The sequence below is a fragment of the Natrix helvetica genome, assembly GCF_964273705.1.
Source record: "Natrix helvetica genome assembly, chromosome: 2".
NCBI classification, from domain to species: domain Eukaryota; kingdom Metazoa; phylum Chordata; class Lepidosauria; order Squamata; family Natricidae; genus Natrix; species Natrix helvetica.
In genome coordinates this window covers 81,285,088-81,292,384 of record NC_138552.1, presented here as the reverse complement: position 1 = coordinate 81,292,384, position 7,297 = coordinate 81,285,088, and the positions used below count along the sequence as shown (strand labels likewise).

Below are 7,297 nucleotides of genomic sequence, written 5' to 3'. Positions count from 1 at the left end.
CTTGCTCCCTTTTATAGCTTTATGTGGAAAGTACAATGAGCAGAAGACGCAAATACATGATAAACTTCAAAATAACTGCAGGGAAGTAATTCCTTTTCTCCTTCTTTGTAATGGTAGGTAGATTAGGCTACCTACCATTACAAAGAAGGAGAAAAGGAATTACTTCCTTTACTCCTTACTCTAGATTAAGTAAGATTAGGTTGCCTATATGAAGCTGGTCTTTCTTAGCAAGGCACATTTGCCAATAAGCCACACCATTTTGAAGACTTTGGAGCAACAGAATGTGTTGGTTTGTGACAAAGTTATGCTTATAGCATCTCTTCAGGCAGAGAGGATAAGAACAACAAAACAGCAAAAGTGAGCAAGGTAGTGATTTATTGTCATATTTTGAAAAATTTGCAAGCAAATAGATCTATGTATCTATTGTCTCCCCAATATACTGCTAAACTGAAATTATTTATTCAACACATTTGTAATTAATAAGGATTTTTTTAAAATAGAATATTGTGGACAATTTTCAGTTTTGGTATTCTTGCACTCAGAGTTCCTTAAATTCCAAGCATATATATTCAACTCCAATTGATGGATATTGGAGCCTACTCCAGTTGTGCAGAAACTACAGCCTGCCTCATGAGGGAAAAGAGAAATTAATGGGTAAGCAATTATTAAAAAACATGAAGACCTGAAATAGGCATATGAAAACAGTATTCAATCATTGACATCTTTGCTGTTAAAGTTTTTTGTGTTGAGACCTCTTGTCCCACCTGTATCTGTTCTAAGACACTGGTGTATTTCTAAAATTGAAGGCAGATGTTGTCAGGCTGCAAAAGAAAAATTTCCAGAAAACATTTAACATTGGTCTACAGCAGGGATCGGCAAACTTAAACACTCAAAGAGCCATTTGGACCCATTTCCCACAGAAAAGAAAACACCGGGAGCCACAAAGATCCTAACCGGAAGCCCCCTGTTCAATTCTGGAGCTGACCGGAAGTTCAGTTCCCCCACCATAGAGTCTCCTCCTAGCATGGCATACTTTTTCCTCTACCTGTCATAACCGAAAGCCCTATCAATTGTGGAGACAACTGGAAAACCCTCCCCTTGCCATAGAGTCTTCTCCTGATGCTTCTCTCCCCCCCCCACCGGAAGCCCCTCTCAAAATTGTGGCGCCGACGGGTGACGGAGCCGCAGCAGAGGGAGGAAAGAGCCAACATGCGGCTCCAGAGCCGCAGTTTGCTGACCTTCTAACCATAATTCTAGAAAATCATGAAAGCCTTTTCATCTGAAAACTCTAGCAATGATCTTCCTTGGCATGCAGACCATGAGGACATTATCTGCTTCCAAAAGCTGGAAATATTTGATAAGAACAACAGCAAGAGAGAAATACCAATTTGGAAGCTGTGTTTTGCTTCCACAATTTGATTGGATACTGGAGAACTAAAATAAGGCTATGGCATTCAAAGATGTCCTCTAGATAAAGAAACTGATTCTTGTTCCTTCACCATAGCATATGTAGGTCTACGAGTTGTTCTTCCCTGGCATTCACTTTTCCTTGAATGGGTGGCCTACCTAGAGTTAATGATCTCCACCATTAATGAGAATCTTGTTGCAGGAAATAATACTTCATTAAGTTTAATACAGTACCTGGATTACTTGGCTGACTGTAAATATATAATTTTAAACTGGACTATTTGTTATGAAAATGAATATAAATTGGTATTTGCATTGCACACATTTCAATGCAGTGCTTATTTATATTTCCATTGCGGGGTTTTTTTGTTTCATACATTTTAACATGCATGTGTGTATGTATCTATATATGTATGTATGTATAGATATGTGTATATGTATGCATATATATATATATATATATATATATATATATATATATATATATATATATATATATATATATATATATATATATACACACACACACACACACACACACACATGCATGTATATATGTATGTGTGTGTGTGGACACCATGTTTCCCCCAAAATAAGACAGGATCTTTTCTTTTGATCCCCGAAATAAGTACTTGGGCTTATTTTCGGGGAGGTATTATTATTTTTGAGGTGCAGAAGGCGGCGAGCGTGGTCACCTCATGGCTGTGTTGCAATATTTTCAGGGAGGGCTTATTTTCAGGGAAACGGTATATATTATATATACACACATATACATACACACACATATACATACACACACATATACATACACAGACACACACACACATATATATACACACACACATACATACATACATACACACATGTCTGTCGGTCTGTATGTATGTATGTATGCACCATGTTTCCCCCGAAAATAAGACATGCCCTGTTAATAAGCCTAATCGGGCTTTTCAGAGCATGTGCCATAATAAGCCCTCCCCCAAAAATAAGCCCGTCCCCAACTATTTAAGCACATGTGCAACCGGTCCCCACCATTACCACTGTACCACCAACTGGTACAGCAAAAAGAGTGCCCACTGCAAAAACAGCAGCAGGCGAAGCGAAGTGCTTCCACCTCCCACCCTTCCCTCCCGCGCAAAAAGAGCCCGCCACACAAAGAGCGGCAGGCCAGCAATGCAATCACCCCCTCCCGCCTGTTCCTTCTCACACAAAAACACCACCCACACCACCCCAATGGTAAAGGCAGCCTGCCTGGTTCCCTTCCCTGCCGTCCCTTTAGTGAGGGGTGGCAGGTGGGGGGGAGAAGCGAGGTGCGCCTCTTATCTTTCCAGGTTCGTTGCATTCGTCGCCCTTTTGTCCATTGAATCCCCTTGTAAAAAAACCTTCATGAGTTCAACTTGCGAGGGTTTTTTTTACAAGGGGTTTCACTGGATGAAAAGGTGAGGAACGCAACAGACCTGGAAAGGTAAAAGGTGCACCTCGCTTCTCCCCACCTGCCACCCCTCACTAAAGAGACGGCAGGGAAGGGAACCAGGCAGGCTGCCTTTATCATTGGGGCAAAGTGGGCGGTGTTTCCAGGTCCGTTGCGTTCCTCGCCCTTTCGTCCATTGAAGCCCCTTGTAAAAAAAACCTCATGAGTTGAACTCATGAGATTTTTTTTACAAGGGGATTCACTGGACGAAAGGGCGAGGAACGCAATGGACCTGGAAAGATAAGAGGCGAACCTCGCTTCTCCCCCCCACCTGCTATCCCTCGCTAAAGGGACGGCGGGGAAGGAAACCAGGCAGGCTGCCTTTACCATTGGGGCGAGGTGGGCGGTGTTGGGCCATGAGGCGCACCTCTTACCTTTCCAGGTCCATTGCGTTCCTCGCCATTGTGTCCAGGGGAACCCCTGGTAAAAAACAACCCTTCTCGCAACTTCAAGAAGTTTGATTGAACTCGCGAGAAGGATTTTTTTTTGCCAGCGGCTTCCCTGAACACAATGGCGAGGAACGTGACGGAGATAGAAAGGTAAAAGGCATGCCTGCTTCTCACCTGCCCCAGAAAATAATAATCCCTCCCTCTATAATAAGCCCAGGGCCATATTTTGTAGGACAAAAGAAAATAAGACCCTGTCTTATTTTCAGAGAAACATGATATGTATGTATAAAACTTGCTGTGTTCATGGCAGTTTATGGAAAATGAGGATTGCTAACAGATTAGCCCAGTTGTAGGAAATCAAAATAACTTATTTTGATATGTTTATTCTTCTCGTAAATGTGATCTTTAGGTGACGTATCTTATGCCAGATGAAGGAATTTTTCAATCTAGAACATAATCAAATCATATATAATGTAAAGATGTAGATAACTTTAAGAAGAATATGCATAGTGAGTACTGTATGAAATGTTATAGAGAACTCACTGGAAATATTTTATCCTTAAGAAATAGGAAATGTGATTGCAAACTTATGTATACTTACCCAAGAGTAATGGCCACTTAACTCAATCGGACTTTCTATGTAAACATGCAAAGGATTAAACCATAATTACATCTGATTCAAGACAGATTCATTCTGAGGTTATTGTAACAAATTACCTATTGACACCCAGAAATATCTCAAACTATCAATTGCGCTATAAATATCATTTACCTGGAAATCTGTTTTATTGACTGAAGTTATAACATCTTTTGCTGTAAAAGAAAAAATTAATAAAGATTGTCAACTACGATTTTAAATTCAAGACATCAGGATTTGTAATATTGAATAGTGAGTAATCACTATTATCATAATGATGTCCTTTCCATTTAACTTGATAAATATTGCTAGTTAGAGGCAACATTTTAATGTACTATTCTGCATCACAGAGAAGGCAGAATTATTCCTGTAAATAGCCTCTATGTATTTATTTCATAAGAGTACTTCTTTGAATAATATTTGCATTAGTCCACCAAATAAAAGGTATGGTGCTAGGAAATCCTTTTAATCCTCTTATTTATCAAACACTGCAGCATAAGGTAAGAAAAAAGGGGAAAAAGAGAAATTGCAACCATTAGAAGGATTATTCAAACAATAATTTATGATTCTGTTTTAAAATGTTGATATTAACATTCCCTCATATCAGAGACAAAACTTAATTCTTGAAACTTCTATGAAGAATATTTTTGTAGAGTACATATCAACACACTTTATGCATATGTTATATTTTATTGTAATTGATTCAAAATAAAATATAAGAGCTACAATGGAGTAAATCTATTATAGTTACTAGGTGGCTGAGATAGCAAACGACATATTTACGTAACTTGGAATAAAAATAATTTCATCACTTACATGAAATCAAAATCCAGAATGTACTGATTATTTAAGTATACTGCATAACTTCCATGTCACTCTATATTAAGAGTTCCAATGATTGGGTTGTAATTTGTTTTCAAAACAGTACCAGTAATAAAAAATAATATATTCACTGTTAAAACTGAAAGTTGAAAAAACAAGATCGTTCAATTACCCTAAATTGGTAAGAAACAAAAGCAATTTTAGTTTAGTTCAATACATGTTTGCAATGTTGATGAACAATATCCATTGTGGATACCATGTTTTAACAAATTAAATTTCTTTTATATATTTTTCTTATAGTGAATGCCAATTAACCCACTTTGTATTTCCTCTCATTGGTTGATGGATGTTGGTTATATATCAGTTCTAAGTTAGAAGAGAACAGAATCCAAAAATTTTTGTAGATCATTGCTTTATAAAGTACAATAATACTGAGGTGATAGTTAAGTACATTAAGTACATTTCAATGGAATTTATATTAGTGAAACGTATAAAGATTACAATACAACAAACTCAATTTAGGTCCATAAAGGTAATAAACTTTTTGAATATAAGGTTTCATATATTTAATACCATAACTACCTATTAATTATATGTGTTAAGAAAATGAAGTTAACTGAAGTTAATTTTAAAGAAGCAAAACGAATACAAATAAAACATGTTGAACATATTATGTAGTCTACAATGTTGTTTCACTCTCTATCTTCATTGAGCTACAGAATGTCTAGGCCTCTTGCACAAGGATGCTATGGTTTTATTTACCAAGAATGCCAGTTAAAGTATGTCATTAGACTGAGATTATATTTCTTTAAAAAAAAGCTTTGTAAAATGATACATATCATAATTAAATCAGGTTTATCAGCTTATGTAGTTATTATGGACTTGTGTATAAAAAATGATTGTTTAAAAGGATGCAATGGTTTCTTTTTAGTTCATACAAATTAGCATTTTGTTCATCTTTTTGCTCATCTCAATTCTCACTATGTATTGAGTTCACTGCTGTTTTTCTTTCATTTTAAAAGGTTCTTAGTTCTTATTACTGATGAGGTTTCTGACTTTCAACTAAAATTCTAGAATCATTTATTATCAGATCTGCAGTCGTTTTAAGATAAGTCTGTCTGTCTCCTCCTACTAACCCAAAGCAACTATACTATAGATTCTTCTGTCATCGACAGAAGCCTGATAACCAGATAAATTACCTGACTGGATTTCCATGAAAAAATGCATAAGCATAACCATAGTTACTATATCAAGTTTATATTGTTCAGTTCTTTTCCTTAATGCACATATTCTAAAATTATGGAATAGAAGTAAAAAAAATTAAACCCAAGCTTTTCTCCCAGTATTTAAGCAGCTTTTATTTTCCTTTAAATTTTAATAAGCTTATTGTTTGTCTAAATATAAATATAGTTTTATAAGTTTAAGTTTAATTAATAAAGATAAAAATTACCACAAGATTTAATCCTACATGTATGGAACATCTTTGTGTAACGTACATTTTAACAAGATTTCATTCAATTTATTCATCTATTTTGATCTTAAAAGCCAACTTTTCTGAAGTAAACAGAACTTAATTATTCTATACAGGATAGTTCTACACACTATAATTTGGGTGTTCAGAAAAAGCTACTTAAGGGTATGCATATTAATGCAATATGCATTAGTATTGCAGTTCCAAATTTAAAGTAAAAACAGTGCAACAAGAATGGAAATAATTGAATGATTTTTAAAATCTGTCTTGTATACTGATGATTGCAAACATTAAATTGATATTTGTATCTGTAATTTCCCCCTTCCTCTTATCTTCCTCTATGTCAAGATGATTTTCTTCCTAAATATATTTATTTAACTCCATTAATAATGTTGGACATTAATATAAACTTATACACCTATTAAATGGTATCTTGACTACTAGAAGGGAAAGGAGGAAGTATACAATACAATTGCTTGTTCAAACTGGATCCTTTCAGAAGCTTGCCTGTTTCCAAATTTAACTACACAAATGAACTAGTCTTTTTCAAAAGGTCTAGTCAGCAGCTCATTGAAATCAGTGCATTTATACAAGGAAACTGATTCTGTATTCCTTGCACATCTGACATTTTCATTAACTTAACTGGAAGAGCTGATAACTCAGATTCTCATGAATCTTCCAGGAATATTAACTTTGTGATCTATGCACGATTTCTAGATATGCTGCACATTTTATATTTATCCAAGTATTACTTTTGAGTGCTTTGCAAAAACAAAATTCTTGCAATTACACTTATGATTCTGCCATTAATCAAAGAACATTTTCTATGATCAAATCGTTGCTGCATTCCTAAAAGTGTTTATCTGAGAGTGACTAACAATAAAATCATTGGGACTTCTGAAGTCATGTATAGAACGCCTGTAAATTAGATTTCCGTTAATCCCATTAAAAACATTTCCCTTCTCAAAGCAGTATTTGGATTCTCTCCCCCCCTCCCCCCACTTTAGCTGCCGAAATCTCAGCATCTCTCTCATACTCACGCACGCACACTTTTGTGTAAGAAACTCCACAAACTACTTTGACATGCGCTGATTTCAGGG

General features: G+C 35.8%; 1 long non-coding RNA gene across 3 annotated transcripts; it reads right to left on the bottom strand.

Moving 5' to 3' along the window:
- Nucleotides 1-358: 358 nt before the first annotated feature.
- Nucleotides 359-7,297, bottom strand: LOC309387072. Of its 3 annotated transcripts, none has more exons than XR_014174536.1 (4): nt 7,248-7,297; nt 4,721-4,899; nt 4,040-4,080; nt 359-821 (listed from the first exon to the last, which is right to left on the bottom strand). It is a non-coding gene; the product is annotated as an uncharacterized lncRNA (long non-coding RNA). The 3 variants fall into 3 exon arrangements; XR_014174537.1 differs by having other exon boundaries at nt 7,238-7,291; XR_014174538.1 differs by lacking the exon at nt 7,248-7,297 and having other exon boundaries at nt 4,721-6,322.